This window comes from Scyliorhinus canicula, chromosome 10 (genome assembly GCF_902713615.1).
Source record: "Scyliorhinus canicula chromosome 10, sScyCan1.1, whole genome shotgun sequence".
In the NCBI taxonomy this organism is placed as follows: domain Eukaryota; kingdom Metazoa; phylum Chordata; class Chondrichthyes; order Carcharhiniformes; family Scyliorhinidae; genus Scyliorhinus; species Scyliorhinus canicula.
In genome coordinates, this window is record NC_052155.1 from 156505339 (window position 1) to 156524069 (window position 18731).

The window sequence follows — 18731 nt, forward strand, 5'->3', positions numbered from 1 at the left end:
GCTAACAGCCCCTGCAAAACGATGATGCAATTCAAATGAGGTTTTATACTAAGATTATAGCATGTGACAAACAATGTACACAATATCACTTATCTAGTTGACTGTGTATGTACAAAAAAGTGGAACCTTGGGACAATTTCCTTTCTCACGTGAGAAAGCCAGGTAGAAAATGATGGTGACCCATTAATTGCAACAGGACATAGATAGGCAAGCCGAATGGGTAGAGTAGGGACAGATGGAATTTAATACCGAGAACTGAGAGATGAAGCATTTTGACAGAAAGGAGAGGGAGGAGCAAGCAATATTTACTTAATAGCAGAGTTTTAGAGAATGTGCAGGGACGCAGGCACTTGGGCCTGTAGGTCATCGAAGGTGACAGTAAATATTCAGAGAGGAATTAGCAAAGCATACGGAATCTTGGACTTCATAAACAGAGGCATGGAATACAAAAGCAAGGATGTTATTCTTACCTTTATATACCTCTGATTAGACTACTCGGAAAGATGTGAGGATCATAGATTCACAAAATTTACAGTGCAGCAGGAGGGCATTCAGTCCATTGAGTCTGCGCCCGCTCTTGGAAAGAGCACCCCACTTAAGCCGACACCTCTACCCTATCCCAGTAACTCCACCTAACCTTTTTGGACACCCAAGGGTAATTTAGCATGGCCAATCCATCTATCCTGCACATCTTTGGTCTGTGGGAGGAAACTAGAGCACCCGGAGGAAACCCACGCAGACATAGGGCGAATGTGCCGGCTCCGCACAGACAGTGACACAAGCTGGGAATCGAACCTGGAACCCTGGAGCTGTGAAGCATCTGTGCTACCACTGTGCTACCATGCCGATCCTCGATGGTGCAGAGGATATTTACCAGAATGGTTCATGAGATGGTGGATTTTAGTGAGAAGGTTCAGTTGGTGTTCTAGGAGCAAAGGAGGTTAAGGTAAGATTTCAGAGACGAACAAGGTATGACAGGTTTAAACAAGGTGGACAAGGAAAAGCAGTTCACATTAGCTGTGAATGATACAAAGGCTAGAGGACACAGATTTAAGGTTATGGGCAAGTGATAAAAGGAGGATTTGGGGGAGAATCATAGAGTCATGGAATAGATTTTATGATTCTCTCTCATATCCTCCTTGGTAGAGTTAATTGGTTTGGTAGAGGAATTGAGTTTCGGAGCCATGGGATCATGTTGCAATTGTACAAAACTCTGGTGCGGCCGCATTTGGAGTATTGCGTGCAGTTCTGGTCGCCGCATTATAGGAAGGATGTGGAAGCATTGGAAAGGGTGCAGAGGAGATTTACCAGGATGTTGCCTGGTGTGGAGGGAAGATCTTATGAGGAAAGGCTGAGGGACTTGAGGCTGTTTTCATTAGAGAGAAGAAGGTTAAGAGGTGACTTAATTGAGGCATACAAGATGATCAGAGGATTAGATAGGGTGGATAGTGAGAGCCTTTTTCCTTGGATGGTGATGTCTAGCACGAGGGTACATAGCTTTAAATTGAGGGGAGATAGATATAGCATTTTAGCAAATTTAGTAATTTGCTTGAATCCATGCCAGTTCTCTGTAGAGAAATCCCGTTCTAACCCCATAGCCCTGCAACTGCAGCACGGTAGCCTTGTGGCGAGCACAATTGCTTCACAGCTCCAGGGTCCCAGGTTCGATTCCAGCTTGGGTCACTGTCTGTGTGGAGTGTGCACATCCTCCCCGTGTATGCGTGGGTTTCCTCCGGGTGCTCCGGTTTCCTCCCACAGTCCAAAGATGTGCAGGTTAGGTGGATTGGCCATGATAAATTGCCCTTAGTGTCCAAAATTGCCCTTAGTGTTGGGTGGGGTTGCTGGGTTATGGGGATAGGGTGGAGGTGTTGACCTTGGGTAGGGTGCTCTTTCCAAGAGCTGATGCAGACTCGTTGGGCCGAATGGCCTCCTTCTGCACTGTAAATGCTATGATATCTATGATATAGGACAGATGTCAGAGGTAGGTTCTTTACTCAGAGAGTAGTAAGGGCGTGGAATGCCCTGCCTGCAACAGTAATGGACTCGCCAGCACTAAACGCATTCAAATGGTCATTGGATAGACATATGGACGATAAGGGAATAGTGTAGATGGGCTTTAGAGGGGTTTCACAGGTCGGCGCAACATCGAAGGCCGAAGGGCCTGTACTGTGCTGTAATGTTCTATGTTGTATCTCTTGCCCACAACCTTAAATCTGTGAATGTTTTTATGCAGTGAGTGGGAATGACCTGGAACTCAGTGCCTATATGGGAGGCAGAAACAAAGTTAATCAGTGATTTCAAAAGAAAACTGGATGACCCCTTGAGCGAAATAAAGTTGCAGGGCTATGGGGTTAGAACGGGATTTCTCTACAGAGAACTGGCATGGATTCAAGCAAATTACTAAATTTGCTAAAATGTTCCATTCCAGACAACATCCTGGTGAATCTCCTCTGCGCCCTCTTTATTAGCAATCACATCCTCCCTAAAGTACAGTGACCAGAACTGAATACAGTATACCATGTGGCCTAACCAAAGTCCTGTACAGTTCCAACCCACATAACCTCCCTGCTCTTATAATCTATGCCACGATGGGCAGCATGGGTAGCACAGTGGTTAGCACAGTTGCTTCACCACTCCAGGGTCCCAAGTTTGATTCCCGGCTTGGGTCACTGTCTGTGCAGAGTCTGCATGTTCTCCCCTTGTCTGCGTGGGTTTCCTCCGGGTGGTCCGGTTTCCTCCCACAGGCCAAAGATTGCAGGTTAGGTGGATTGGCAATGCTAAATTGCCCTTGGGTCCAAAAAGGTGGGGTGAGGTTACGGGGATGGGGGGAGGTGTGAGCTTGGGTAAGGTGTGCTTTCCAAGGGCCGGTGCTGACCCAATAGGCCATATGGACTCCTCCTGCACTGTAAATTCTATGATTCTATGGTTAAAGGCAAGTGTCCCAAATGCCTTTTTAGCTACCCTATTAACCTGTCCTTTCACCTTCAAAGAATCACAAAAAATATAGTGTGGAAGAGGCCCTTCAGCCAACAAGTCAGCACTGACGCATGAAAGGCAGCTGACCTGCCTACCTAATCCCATTTGCAGCATTTGGCCCATAGCCTTGAATATTATGATATGCCAAGTGCTTATCTGGGTACTTTTTTAAAGGACGTGAGGCAACCTGCCTCTACATTCCTCCCAGGCAGTGCATTCCAGACTATCACCACCCTGTGGTTAAAAAGGTTTTTCCTCAAACCCTAAACCTTCTGCCCCTCACCTCGAACTTGTGTCCCCTCGTAACTGACCCTTTAACTAAGGGGAACAACGGCTTCCGGTTGCGGCTATGCGGAGCTAAGCCGCACGTTCGGCAGCTCCCACCAGGAACGGACTTTTGGGCTCTTTTAAGGGCCCCCAGCGGTACTTGCTTGACGGTTCCCGACGTGGGAAGGTGTCTGCAGTGGATCCCCAGTGGTCTATGGTCTTGACCAGGAGTGGGGCCAGCAGAATAGCGGTGGCAGCGCCTAAGAAAAAGCGGGGGAAGAGAATCAAGATGGCGGCCAGCTGAGGCCTCGAGGAATGGAGGCAGTGGGCACAGGGGCAGCAGGAGACTCTCCAGTGCTGTTTTCAGGAGCTAAAAGTGGAGCTGCTAGACTCGCTGAAGGCGAATATGGACAAGCTGCTGGCGACGCAGACAGCCCAGGGGGTGGAGATCCGGGAGCTCCGACAACAAGCCTCCGAAAGAGAGGATGAGGCCGCGGCCCTCGCGGTAAAGGTGGAGATGCATGAGGCGCTCCATAAGAAGTGACGGGAGCGGTTCGAGGAGATGGAGAACCGGTCGAGGCGGAAAAATGTGCGGATCCTGGGCCTCACGGAGGGGTGAGACCTGGGGGCCTATGTGGTTGTTTTGTTGAACTCGCTGATGGGAGCTGGGTCCTTCCAGGGGCCCCTGGAGCTGGAGGGAGCCCACAGAATACTGGCCAGGAGGCCGAAGCCGAATGAGCCGCCACGGGCGGTGCTGATGCGGTTCCACCGGTTCGTTGACCGAGAGTGCGTGCTTAGGTGGGCCAAGAAGGAGCGGAGCAGCAAGTGGGAGAACACGGTAGTGCGGATCTACCAGGACTGGAGTGCGGAGGTGGCTAAGCAGAGGGCCGGGTACAACCGGACGAAGGCGGTGCTCCACAGAAAGAGTGTGAAGTTTGGCATGTTACAGCCGGCGCGTCTGTGGGTCACTTACAAGGACCGGCACATTTATTTTGAGTCCCCGGAGGAGGTGTGGACCTTTGTGCAGGCCGGGACGTTGGACTCTGACTGAGGTTGGTGGTTTGTAAATAACTGTGTTAAGTTTTGGTGGGAAGGGTCTCTGTTTTATGCTGTTTCATGCTGTTTTAAGCTGTTTGTGTGCTGTTTCTGGGGTGGGTGGGATGCTGTATTTTTGCATGGGCGGGGTCGGGCAGAGGGAAAGCGCGGGATTTTCTTCTGTTTCCCGTGCTGAGGGTGGATGGGGCCGGGTCGGAGCTGAGAAGCGCGGGCTTTTTTCTGGGAGGGAGGAGGAGGGTCTGCTGATGGGTCTGGGGGAGGAGAAGTAGCCCCACGTTGGGAGGGGTCGGAGGTGTGGCGGGAGCTGCCAGGGTCAGCAGAAGTTAGCTGGCTCACGGGAGTGCTACGGAGGGAGTAACGCGGCTAGGAGGGGTCCTAGCCTGGGGGGGGGATGGGGAACGGGCCGAGCGGGGGCGCTGGCCTGGGGCGGGCAGGGGACGGGTTATAGCTAGTCGGCAGGGGAGGGGGGCAGGAACCCTCTGATCCGGCTGATTACTTGGAATGTGAGGGGGCTGAATGGGCCGGTTAAACGGGCCCGGGTGTTTACGCACCTGAAGGGGCTGAAGGCGGACGTTGCTATGCTCCAGGAGATGCACCTGAAGGTGGCGGACCAGGTTAAACTGAGGAAGGGCTGGGTAGGCCTGGTGTTTCATTCGGGGCTGGATGCAAAAAATCGGGGGGTGGCGATTCTGGTGGGAAAAAGGGTGTTGTTTGAGGCGTCAAAGGTGGTGGCTGACAGTGGAGGGAGCTATGTGATGGTGAGCGGCAAGCTGCAGGGGGAGCGGTTGGTGCTGGTGAATGTCTATGCCCCAAATTGGGACGATGCGGGTTTTATGCGGCGCATGTTGGGCCGCATTCCGGATCTAGAGACGGGGGGCCTGATACTGGGGGGGGACTTTAACACAGTGCTGGATCCCGCATTGGATCGATCCATGTCCAGGACGGGCAGGAGGCCCGCGGCAGCTAAGGTATTGAGGGGGTTTATGGACCAGATGGGAGGGGTGGATCCTTGGAGGTTCGCGAGGCCGAGGGCCAGGGAGTATTCATTTTTTTCCCACGTGCATAAAGCCTATTCCCGGATCGCTTTTTTTGTCCTGAGCAGGGGGCTGATTTCGAGGGTGGAGGATGCCGAGTATTCGGCCATAGTCATTTCGGACCATGCCCCGCACTGGGTAGACCTTGAGCTGGGGGAGGAGAGGGACCAGCGCCCGCTCTGGCGCCTGGAGGTGGGACTGCTGGCGGATGCGAAGGTGGGCAGGCGGGTTTGGGGGTGTATCAAGAGGTACTTAGAGGCCAATGATAATGGGGAGGTCCGGGTGGGGACGGTTTGGGAGGCATTGAAGGCGGTGATTAGAGGGGTGTTGATTGCCATCCGAGCCCATAGGGAGAGGGGAGAGCAAAGAGAGAGGGAGAGGTTGGTGGGGAAGATGGTGAGGGTGGATAGGAGATGCGCGGAGGCTCCGGAGGCGGGACTGTTGAGGGAGCGATGTAACCTTCAGGCCAAGTTCGACTTGCTGACCACCGGAAAGGCGGGAGCTCAGTGGAGGAAGGCAAGGGAGCGGTGTATGAATATGGGAAGAAGGCTACTAGGATGCTGGCGCATCAGCTCCGTAATGTTGCTCGTTCTGGGTGAGTGTGCTTAACACTCAATTTGGCTTGTTTCGTTACTTAGCTTTGAAGTCGCCAGGTATCGTTAAGATACCGCCACAAGTTTCAAGGTCAAGTTCAAAGCAAAAAAACCATACACCAATTAGTAAGTTCAAACAAGACACGTTTATTATATTACAGTAATCTACTGAACCAGCAGAGGGCAGCAGAGCAGAGCTACTGATCAGCTGTTCTGGGGAAATTTGCATACGAGCAATGCGGTCAGCCTAAGTTGAAGGTGGTTTGTGGAAGGGCTGTTGGCAACTGACAGTTAAACCCGAAACACTGTGTGAGTGTTTCCCACCCTACCTCCTCCTCTAACCAACCCCCCCACCCCACGGTGGTTGGGAAGCGGGAGCAGGGGCCTGTCGTGAAGGTGAGTGAGTGCCTTTAAATTTGCTTACCTTTCAGCAGGATCAGGGTTTGAGGTAATATCAGGTAAGCTCTTCCTTTCTTTTTCTTTTTCTTGTTTTTTTTTAATCTAGAGGGGATGTCAGGGAAGGCAGTACAATGCTCCTCCTGCAGAATGTTTGAGGTGAGGGACGCCGTCAGTGTCCCTGCTGATTTCATCTGTGGGAAGTGCACCCAACTCCAGCTCCTCAAAAACCGTGTTAGGGACCTGGAGCTTGAGCTGGATGAACTTCGGATCATTCGGGAGGCAGAGGGGGTCATAGATAGGAGCTTCAGGGAAGTAGTTACACCAAAGACTGGAGATAGATGGGTAACTGTAAGAGGGACTGGGAAGAAGCAGTCAGTGCAGGGACCCCCTGCGGTCGTTCCCCTGAGTAACAAGTATACCGTTTTGGATACTTGTGGGGGGGACGACTTACCAGGGGTAAGCCATGGGGTACGGGCCTTTGGCACGGAGCCTGTCCCTGTTGCTCAGAAGGGAAGGGGGGAGAGGAGCAGAGCATTAGTAATTGGGGACTCAATAGTCAGGGGCACAGATAGGAGATTTTGTGGGAGCGAGAGAGACTCACGTTTGGTATGTTGCCTCCCAGGTGCAAGGGTACGTGATGTCTCGGATCGTGTTTTCCGGGTCCTTAAGGGGGAGGGGGAGCAGCCCCAAGTCGTAGTCCACATTGGCACTAACGACATAGGTAGGAAAGGGGACAAGGATGTCAGGCAGGCCTTTAGGGAGCTAGGATGGAAGCTCAGAGCGAGAACAAACAGAGTTGTTATCTCTGGGTTGTTGCCCGTGCCACGTGATAGTGAGATGAGGAATAGGGAGAGAGAGCAATTAAACACGTGGCTACAGGGATGGTGCAGGCGGGAGGGATTCAGATTTCTGGATAACTGGGGCTCTTTCTGGGGAAGGTGGGACCTCTATAGACAGGATGGTCTACATCTGAACCTGAGGGGCACCAATATCCTGGGGGGGAGATTTGTTAGTACTCTTTGGGGGGGTTTAAACTAATTCAGCAGGGGCATGGGAACCTGGATTGTAGTTTTGGGGTGCGAGAGATTGAGAGTAGAGAGGTCAGGAGCACAGATTTGACTTCGCAGGAGGGCGGCAGTGTTCAGGTCTGTGGTTTGAAGTGTGTCTATTTCAATGCCAGGAGTATACGAAATAAGGTAGGGGAACTGGCAGCATGGGTTGGTACCTGGGACTTCGATGTTGTGGCCATTTCAGAGACATGGATAGAGCAGGGACAGGAATGGTTATTGCAGGTCCCTGGGTTTAGGTGCTTTAGTAAGGTCAGAGAAGGGGGCAAAAGAGGGGGAGGTGTGGCGCTGCTAGTCAAGGACAGTATTACGGTGGCAGAAAGGATGCAAGATGGGGACTCTTCTTCCGAGGTAGTATGGGCTGAGGTTAGAAACAGGAAAGGAGAGGTCACCCTGTTGGGAGTTTTCTATAGGCCACCTAATAGTTCTAGAGATGTAGAGGAAAGGATGGCGAAGATGATTCTGGAAAAGAGCGAAAGTAACAGGGTAGTTGTTATGGGAGACTTTAACTTTCCTAATATTGACTGGAAAAGATATAGTTCGAGTACATTGGATGGGTCGTTCTTTGTACAATGTGTGCAGGAGGGTTTTCTGACACAATATGTTGACAGGCCAACAAGAGGTGAGGCCACTTTGGATTTGGTTTTGGGTAATGAACCAGGCCAGGTGTTAGATCTGGAGGTAGGTGAACACTTTGGAGACAGTGACCACAATTCGGTGACCTTTACGTTAGTGATGGAAAGGGATAAGTATACCCCGCAGGGCAAGAGTTATAGCTGGGGGAAGGGCAATTATGATGCCATTAGACATGACTTAGGATGTGTTGGTTGGAGAAGTAGGCTGCAAGGGTTGGGCACACTGGATATGTGGAGCTTGTTCAAGGAACAGCTATTGCATGTTCTTGATAAGTACGTACCAGTCAGGCAGGGAGGAAGGGGTCGAGCGAGGGAACCGTGGTTTACCAAAGAAGTGGAATCTCTTGTTAAGAGGAAGAAGGAGGCCTATGTGAAGATGAGGCGTGAAGTTTCAGTTGGGGCGCTTGATAGTTACAAGGAAGCGAGGAAGGATCTAAAGAGAGAGCTGAGACGAGCAAGGAGGGGACATGAGAAGTCTTTGGCAGGTAGGATCAAGGAAAACCCAAAAGCTTTCTATAGGTATGTCAGGAATAAAAGAATGACTAGGGTAAGAGTAGGGCCAGTCAAGGACAGTGGTGGGAAGTTGTGTGTGGAGGCTGAGGAGATAAGCGAGATACTAAATGAATACTTTTCGTCAGTATTCACTCAAGAAAAAGATAATATTGTGGAGGAGAATGCTGAGACCCAGGCTATTAGAATAGATGGCATTGAGGTGCGTAGGGAAGAAGTGTTGGCAATTCTGGACAAGGTGAAAATAGATAAGTCCCCGGGGCCGGATGGGATTTATCCTAGGATTCTCTGGGAAGCCAGGGAAGAGATTGCTGAGCCTTTGGCTTTGATTTTTAGGTCATCATTGGCTACAGGAATAGTGCCAGAGGACTGGAGGATAGCAAATGTGGTCCCTTTGTTCAAGAAGGGGAGTAGAGATAACCCCGGTAACTATAGGCCGGTGAGCCTAACGTCTGTGGTGGGTAAAGTCTTGGAGAGGATTATAAAAGATACGATTTATAATCATCTAGATAGGAATAATATGATTAGGGATAGTCAGCATGGTTTTGTGAAGGGTAGGTCATGCCTCACAAACCTTATCGAGTTCTTTGAGAAGGTGACTGAACAGGTAGACGAGGGTAGAGCAGTTGATGTGGTGTATATGGATTTCAGTAAAGCGTTTGATAAGGTTCCCCACGGTCGGCTATTGCAGAAAATACGGAGGCTGGGGATTGAGGGTGATTTAGAGATGTGGATCAGAAATTGGCTAGTTGAAAGAAGACAGAGAGTGGTAGTTGATGGGAAATGTTCAGAATGGAGTTCAGTTACGAGTGGCGTACCACAAGGATCTGTTCTGGGGCCGTTGCTGTTTGTCATTTTTATAAATGACCTAGAGGAGGGCGCAGAAGGATGGGTGAGTAAATTTGCAGACGACACTAAAGTCGGTGGAGTTGTAGACAGTGCGGAAGGATGTTGCAGGTTACAGAGGGACATAGATAAGCTGCAGAGCTGGGCTGAGAGGTGGCAAATGGAGTTTAATGTGGAGAAGTGTGAGGTGATTCACTTTGGAAATAATAACAGGAATGCGGAATATTTGGCTAATGGTAAAATTCTTGGTAGTGTGGATGAGCAGAGGGATCTCGGTGTCCATGTACATAGATCCCTGAAAGTTGGCACCCAGGTTGATAGGGTTGTGAAGAAGGCCTATGGTGTGTTGGCCTTTATTGGTAGAGGGATTGAGTTCCGGAGCCATGAGGTCATGATGCAGCTGTACCAAACTCTGGTACGGCCGCATTTGGAGTATTGCGTACAGTTCTGGTCGCCTCATTATAGGAAGGACGTGGAAGCTTTGGAACGGGTGCAGAGGAGATTTACCAGGATGTTGCCTGGTATGGAGGGAAAATCTTATGAGGAAAGGCTGATGGACTTGAGGTTGTTTTCGTTAGAGAGAAGAAGGTTAAGAGGTGACTTAATAGAGGCATACAAAATGATCAGAGGGTTAGATAGGGTGGACAGCGAGAGCCTTCTCCCGCGGATGGGGGTGGTTAGCACGAGGGGACATAGCCTTAAATTGAGGGGTAATAGATATAGGACAGAGGTCAGAGGTGGGTTTTTTACGCAAAGAGTGGTGAGGCCGTGGAATGCCCTACCTGCAACAGTAGTGAACTCGCCAACATTGAGGGCATTTAAAAATTTATTGGATAAGCATATGGATGATAAGGGCATAGTGTAGGTTAGATGGCCTTTAGTTTTTTTTTTCCATGTCGGTGCAACATCGAGGGCCGAAGGGCCTGTACTGCGCTGTATCGTTCTATGTTCTATGTTCTATGCATATAAAACTACAAGACTAGGCTAATCCTACCACTAATAAGCCAAATACTTATCTAGATAAGGGGACTGCCGGATCAGGGAACAACGACTTCTAGCTTTGTCCTGGGTCCGCAGGCTTCCAGTAGTTATGGTCTAAAGGGGTCAGGAGTGTCTATTCCCGCAGCGTGCGTTGTGACACTTACTTGTTGGCGGCTGCTGTCCAGACCCCTCCTCCTCAAGGTTCTTCTGTTACAACGGTGTTCTGCTGGAAGGGCTGGCTGGTCAAGGAGAGGCTGGCAGAGAGAGCGAGCTGGGGTCGCGGTCTCTGTCTTATACTCCTCTCAGGGTCTTGTGCCCACCTGGGCGGACCCTCTATACTCTCTCAATCGATGGAGTCTCTTCCCAATCGATTGATTTGAATTCCCCAATAACGGGGCAGTATCTCGATCACTGGGGCGGTTCTTGGGACTTATTGTTTTGGGCTTCTTTGGCGCCGAAAAGTCTGGCCTTCTATTGAATGTATCGATTAGTGTTAACTTGTTTCTTTTGTGCCTGGGGATCGCCCGGTATCGCCTCATTAATATGTTAACTTGTTTCTTTTCATAGTGTTGTCTGGTTTCGGCAACAGCCAAAACTGGTTTCTGCAGCAGTCCAAATATACAAGCGCTCTGCAAGCTGCTTGCTTTTTACAACATGTCCATTTTCCCTGCATTCCTTGCAATCTTCCTTTTTGTGTTTGGGCAGTGGTCACCCCAGGTGGCTACAGTAAGCGAGACGCGGCCAGGGAGATTGGTGGAGTGATGGATAGGGGAGGCAATGTGGTGCGAAGGGGGGGTGGACATTAATGGGGTCTCTATTCGGGCCTGTGCCGTGGGGGCTCTCTATTCCTCCGCGTCGGCTGCTGTAACAGTCCGTGATGGCCGACGCGGAGATGAACCCCCTGCGCATGCGCTGGGATGACGCCAGCACACGCTGGTGCTCCCGCACATGCGCCAACTCGCGCCAGCCGGCGGAGACCCTTTGCTGCCGGTTGGCGTGGTGGCACGCCCGATCCGCGCCGGCCGGTGTGGCGCAAACCACTCCAGAGGATTCCGCACCTTTGGGGCGGCCCGACGCCGAAGTGGTTCACGCCACTCCTTCGCGCCGGAGTTGTCCACCCCACCGGTTCACCGAGAATCCTGCACATAATTTCATCTGCTCCTGTACACCCAATCCACCCGCTTGCCCCGGTCCTCTTGACATCTGTCACTATCTTCACAGTTCACAATGCCTTCAAGTTTTGTGTTAACTGCAAATTTTGAAATTTTGACTTGCATGCCCAAGTCTGGGTCGTTAATATCGATCAAGGAAATGCAGTGGTTCAAATACCAACCCCTGGGGAGCCGCAGTATATAACTTCCTCCAGTTTGTAGAACAGTTGTTCACCACAAATTTTCACATGATGTTACATGGTATTTATGCTATTGTCTCTTTTATTTCGCACAAAGACTATAATGTGAAACAGCAAGTTCACACACCAGTTCCACTACTGATGCTCCAATGGGACCTATTGATAACGAAGCAGAGAGATGTGGACTCCAGAATGATATCCACAGTTTGGTTGAGTGTGCGGAAAATTGGCAAATAGAATTCAATCTGGAGAAGTGTGAGGATATACATTGTGGGAAGGCAAACAAAGCAAGAGCATGCACAATAAATGGAGAGGATATTGAGAAGGTAGAGTAAGTGAGTGCAGTCTGAATGTGGAGCTAGCCACAGCCGTTAACAATTCAGGTCACCACTTTTCAGAAAGGACATAATTGCTCTGGAGAGAGCATAAAGGAGATTGACACTTCTTGAGAATTGCGGCCATGAGGAAAGATTGGGTAGGTTGTTTTCCTTCGAACAGAGGACACTACATTGGTGATCTTATTGAGATGTAGAAAATTATGAGGGGGCCGAGACACAGTCGACAGGAAAATCTTGTTTCCCCTTGTGGAGAAGTATATTCCCAGGGGGAACAGATTTAAGGTGATCGGCAAAAGGATTGAGGGATGTTAGGAAACCCTTTTCAATCCAGAGGGTGAATGGTGTCTGTCTTTCACTAGCTGGATTGGTGGTTGAGGCAGAAACCCTCAACTAATTTAAAAGTACCTGGATCTACACTTGAAGTGCTATAGCCCGTAAGGCTACGAACCAAATGCTGGAAGGTGGGCATTACAATGGGCTGCTAGAGGACGGCATGGTCGCACAGTGGTTAGCACTGTTGCTTCACAGTGCCAGGGTCCCAGGTTCAATTCCTGGCTTGGGTCACTTTCTGTGTGGAGTCTGCACGTTCTCCCTGTGTCTGCGTGGGTTTCCTCCTGGTTTTCCAGTTTCCTCCCAACTCCCGAAGGACGTGTTAGGTAATTTGGACGTTCTGAATTCTCCCTCTGTGTACCCCAACAGGTGCCGGAATGAGACAACTAGGGGCTTTTCACAGTAATTTCATTTGCAGTGTTAATGTAATCCTTTTTGTGACAATAAAGCTTATTATATTATTAGTTTTTTTTCAGCTGGCTCAGACACATTGGGCTGAATGACTTCTTTATCTGTGCCATAGCTTTTCTGTGGTTCTATCCCAATTTTGGCTCAACGCAACACATTTTGGCGGATCCAGTGTAGTGACTGGTGCAGAAGCAGCATTCCAGGAATCTTTATATCTACTTACTACCAAGAGTCCCATTCTACACCTCCAGCCCAAGGGGTGTCACTCAGTTAGTTTAAGCATGACTGGCTACGATCAAAACAAAAGGAACATTGTTCTGCACGTGCACAATTCAATTTCACACGGCAGAAAAACTCCAGCATTCGTGTGTCTGGGAAGTATATCCCAGAGGGTGCAAGTGAAGTGGCACTGTTCAACGTGCCTCACTCATGCCAGAACCAGGTTATAAGAATGCCAAAACGTAATAGCTATTCTCCATAGTATTGGTCCTTACAATCTGGAAAGGCAGATATTCAGGAATGAAGTTGTGAAAACGACGGAACCCACATTGATTAAATGTGATTCTGTTGTGAGAAGATAAGATACCAAGTTACTTAAAATGTGAGCATTATGAAAATCTGTGGCAACCCCAAACAAAATTTGTAACCTCTATCATATGATTTGCTTCTGGGCTGTATTTTAGGTCAACCATAGTAATGAGAAAGAATGAATGTATTAAAAAAGAAATTATAACATTGACAATTGATAGAGAAGTTCCAGGCTTTGCTTAAAAAAAAAAGAAAAAGCTACGGAGAGGTTAATTTAATACATTTATTGCATCTGAATTTTTAAAATTGCGTCTCTCATCGGAGTGAATCAACCAATCCCAAGGCATTCAGCTGGAGACCCTTTCTAGTTCCTGGTTATCAGTCAGCTCTAAATGTATAATGGTGACTATGTTGCATGTGAATCCTGTGAAAGAATATGTTTAGTTATATATTCACAAAAATCAACTTTCACTTGCAATTTCTCTGTCAAAGAAGGTTTCTAAACACGGAATCAAGACTGCAAGGATCAATTATTCTTTGTGACATCGGAGATGGAGAAATACCCTTCATGGCTGGAATAACACTGAAGATGGGGATAATTGCTAAGCGTTATTTTGATGGCAGGGATGTAATCAAAAACAAAACCTCAACAAAGAGTATATGAAATGATTTATTACAGTCTGATGTAATCTGCAATGTAGCCTCTATTTTTGCTTTGTACCTGGCCTGTTTGTTGCTCTGCATGGTGCATCCCAGATTGACGCATTGCTGTGCATGCACATATCTTAAAGCAGAGGCGGATTTACACTTCTGGGGGTCACGTGCTCTCCCTCTTTACGGGGGCCCCACTTCGTAACCCGCCCCTTGGTGATGTGGTGGCCCACCCCAATGTCAAGCCTCACACCGAATGAACCCGCCAACCCTCAGCTGTCACCATGCAAGGCACAGAAACCCCAAATCATTGCTTGACAAACTGCTATAGTGCTCTTTAACTTATGAAAACAATAAGCCTGTACAAATTAATAAATTGAAATCCAAGCCAACATGGTGTTAGCATGATGATAGAAATGGTCAATATTGAGATCTCTGTGTCTTGGAGGCGGGCAAACAAGAACTGGCTGATAAAAACCGGGATGGAGAAATGAACTGATGATATCATAGAATTTACAGTGCAGAAGAATGCCATTTGGCCCATCGAATTTGAACCTTTCCTTGGAAAGAGCACCCTACTTTTTTTTATATAAATTTAGAATACCCAATTCATTCTTTTCCCATTAAGGGGCAATTTAGCATGGCTAATCCACCTATTCTGCACATCTTTTGGGTTGTAGGGGTGAAACCCACACAAACATGGGGAGAATGTGCAAACTCCACACGGCCAGTGACCCAGAGCCGGGATTGAACCTGGGACCTCAGCGCCATGAGGCCGCAGTGCTAACCACTGCGCTGCCGTGCTGCCAAGGAAAGAGCACCCTACTTAATGCCACACCTCCACCCTATCCCTATAACCCAGCCACCCCACCTAACCTTTTTTTGGACACTAAGGACAATTTAGCGTGGCCAATCCACCTAACCTGCACATCTTTGGACAGTGGGAGGAAACCAGAGCACCCGGCGGAAACCCAAGCAGGTACAGGAGAACGTGCAAACTCCACACAGACAGTGACCCAGTGGAAAATCGAACCTGGAACCTGGAGCTGTGAAGCAACAGTGCTAACCTCTGCTACCCATGGTATGACTGCAACACAGGCCAGTGAAGGACAGAATGAGCCAGAAAAAGCCCAGTGCAGGAGCAAATACTCCACTGAAGTGGAATGTCCAGTCCAAGTCTAATATCAGTGGCTTTGCTGCCAACGGTTTGGAAGGATTCCATTCTTTATTTGTCCAAAAGTGTAAGAAGAGACTTTCTGAAGGCCAGTAAAGAGTGATCATAGAATTTACAGTGCAGAAGGAGGCCATTTGGCCCATCGAGTCTGCACCGGCCCTGGAAAGAGCACCCCACTTAAGCCCACACCTCCACCCCTATCCCCGTAACCCCACCAAACCTTTTTGGACACTAAGGGCAATTTATCATGGCCAATCCACCTAACCTGAACGTCTTTGGACTGTGAGAGGAAACCAAAGCACCCGGAGGAAACCCACGCAGACATGGGGAGAACGTGCAGACTCCTCACAGACCGTGACCCAAGCTGGGAATCGAACCTGATACCTTGGAGCTGTGAAACAACTGTGCTAACCACCGTAGCACACAGATGGGGGATGGTGGTTACTTGTATGGCGGTTACTCATCAGTTATAACTATAATCAGCCATTATATCAGACCAGTCTATGTTCTCTCTTGAAGAACAGAACTGGACTGGAGATTGTGGTAGAGGTACAGATTTTTTAGATTTTCTTGCGATTTGCAATCCATGGCAACTTGGATGGCTTTTCTTCTGCGCTGTTTTCTTCACAAAGTTTATCAGTCACATAATCGTGTGTAAAATCTTGTAAGGGTGCATTTTCATTTGCCAGTACTTCTGAACTTGTCAAATGTTCCAAACTCATCATACTTCACAGATAATTTTTCAGAATTTTCAATACAGAGAAAGAACATTCTCCGGAAGCATTTGTGGCAGTATTGTTAAAAAGATCTTCCAAATGGTTTCCACATTTGGAAAGGTGGCAGGCAAACCATCACATACAAGTCTATAGAAATTAGCTGGTTATCTTAAAGTACAGAGCTCATTATTATCAATGAAATGGATGACTTGTTTCACTTTATATGACCTCCTGGTAGAATTCCATTAACCTCTTATTGCAGAAGCTCTTAGTGTTCTCATCCAAACTTTTTTAAAAAAGCAAAATAATTCAGTGTTTCACTTCTACTCTGCAATTTCACCATTGATAGTCTCAATTATGATCTTTTTCCCTTTTAAAGTGCTTTCATTGTCTCTAGTTTCATTAACAAAAAATCTTCCTGGGCGGGATTCTCCGTAGCCCAACACCGAAATCGGCGATTGGGCGGCGAATGTTCTCTGACACCGGAATCCGGGAAGGCGCTGGTTTGAAGCCAGTTCGCTATGCTCCTCCTCCACCAAAGCGCCGTCATCGGGGCGCCTGCAGCCGCAACGGCATTGGCGTGGCATCAGCCAGTCCACCCGCGATGCTCTGCCTCTCATTGGCCAAGTTCCCGACGACACATGCCACGTGTGGTCCCAGCAGTCGTGAGCCTGGCTTTCTGGTTGTGGAGAGGGTCCAGCGCCGCCACAATATATATTTAATGATTTAGATGAGGGAACTAAATGTAATATCTCCAAATTTGCAGATGACACAAAGCCAGGTGTGAGGGTGAGTGGTGAGGAGGATGCAGAGATCCATCAGCGTGATTGGGGCATGTTGAGTGAAATGGCAAATGAATGACAAATGCAGTGAGGCTATTTACTTTGATAGCAAAAACAGGAACGCAGATTGTTATCTGAATGGCCATAAATTAAGAGAGGGGAATGTTCAACGAGACCTGGGTGTCCTCGTACACCAGTCGCTGAATGTAAGCATGCAGGTGCAGCAGGCGGCAAAGAAGGTCAGTTGGTTTTCATAGCGATAGGATTTGAGTACATGTCAGGGATGTCTTGCTACAATTATGCAGGGCCGTGGTGAGGCCACACTGGAATATTGTGTGCAGTTTTGGCCTCATCTGAGGGAGGATGTTCTTGCTATAGAGGGAGTGCAGAGAAGGTTTACCAGACCTATTCCTGGGATGGCAGGACTGACGTAAGTGGAGAGATTGAGTCAATTAAGATTGTAATTGCTGGAATTCAGAAGAATGAGGAGGGATCTCATTGCAACCTCTAAAATTCTAACAGGACTAGACAGAGTAGATGCAGGAAGGATGTTCCTGATGGTGGGGGTGTCCAGAACCAGGGGTCACAATCTGAGGATATGGGGTAGACCATTTAGGACAGGGATGAGGAGAAATCTGTTCACCCAGAGACTGGTCAGCCTGTGGAATTCACTACCACAGGAAGAAGTTGAGGCAAAAACACTGTTTTCAAGAAGTAATTAGATACTGGGCGCGATTCTCCGCTCCCCACGTGGCCTGGGAGAATCGCGGGAGGGCCCCCCGACATATTTTACGCCCCCCCGGCGCCCCCCGCGATTCCCCCCCCCCCCCCCCCCCCCCCCCCCGGCTCGGAAAAATCGCCGCTCGCTGTTTTTCACTGCGAACGGCGATTCTCCGAGCCCGATGGGCCGAGCGGCCGGCCCTTCACGCCCGTTTCACGACGGCGGCAAACACACCTGGTTGCTGCATTCGTGAAACGGGCGCCAGATGGGGCATCTAGGGGCCCGATTGGGACGGGAGCACCACGACTGTGCTCGGGAGGGGACAGGCTCGCGATCGGTGCCCACCGATCGTCGGACCAGCGTCCAAAACGGATGCACTCTTGCCCCTCCACCGCCCGGCAAGATCAAGCCGCCACGTCTTGCCGGGCGGCTGAGGAGAAAGACGGCCACCGCGCATGCACGGGTTCGTGCCGTCTGCGCGATGAAGTCATCCACGCATGCGCGGGTTGGAACCGGCAACCCGCGCATGCGCGGATGACTTCACATTCTCGGTGTGACGAGGTCGCTGCCGAGAAAGACGGAGGCCCGCTCCTAGCCCTCCGGGTGGGGGTGAATTAGGTGTGGGCAGCGGGCTCCGAGGCCGTCGTGAACCTCGGCCGAGTTCACGACAGCCTTCACGAATTCGGCCCCCTGCAGAGAATTCCGCCCATAGCATTTGGAAAGAGGAGGATCAAAGGACATGGGGGGAGGGGGAAGGCAGGATCAGCCTTGATCATAATAAATGGGGAGCAGGCTCGAAGGGCCGAATGGCCTCTTCCTGCTCCTATTTTCTATGTGGTGACCTGCTTTGGGAGTGGGTGGGGGAGGGGGAGGAGAAGGGTCAACCAAAGTTCAAGATTATGCAACGGAATGGGTGACCGGCAGAAAGATGAGGAGGACCGGATTGGTAGTGCCAACATGTCAAGGAAATACACAATAAATGGTTGATGAACTTTGGAGTGTATGTCCATAGATTGCTGAAGATAGAAGAACAGATAGATAAGGTGGTTAATATGGCATATGGAATACTACCCTCTATTATTGGCAATAATATTATTAGCCAAAGTATAAAATACAGGAGAAAGGAGGCTAGATTTGAATAAAACGCTAGTTAGGCCACAGCTGGAGTCCTGCGTCCTTGTCACCGCATTACAGAAAGGATATGATCACACTGGAGAGGATGTTGTCAGATGGGAGAATTCTTCTTTGGCGATCGTTGCTAACGAGTATGAATGTTCACCTAAGAAACTCTGTGTTACTGGTCATTAGTTCTGTGGGTTCTTGCATGGCTGATGAGTCTGATCCTGAAGCCGCATATTCGACTGGACA

At 49.3% G+C, this 18731-nt stretch overlaps 1 protein-coding gene across 2 annotated transcripts in view; it reads left to right on the forward strand.

Annotated features, from left to right (window-relative positions):
- Positions 1-18731, forward strand: part of si:dkey-122a22.2 — a 181392-nt gene that overhangs the window by 131070 nt on the left and 31591 nt on the right. The gene's annotated exons all lie outside the window — the stretch shown is intronic.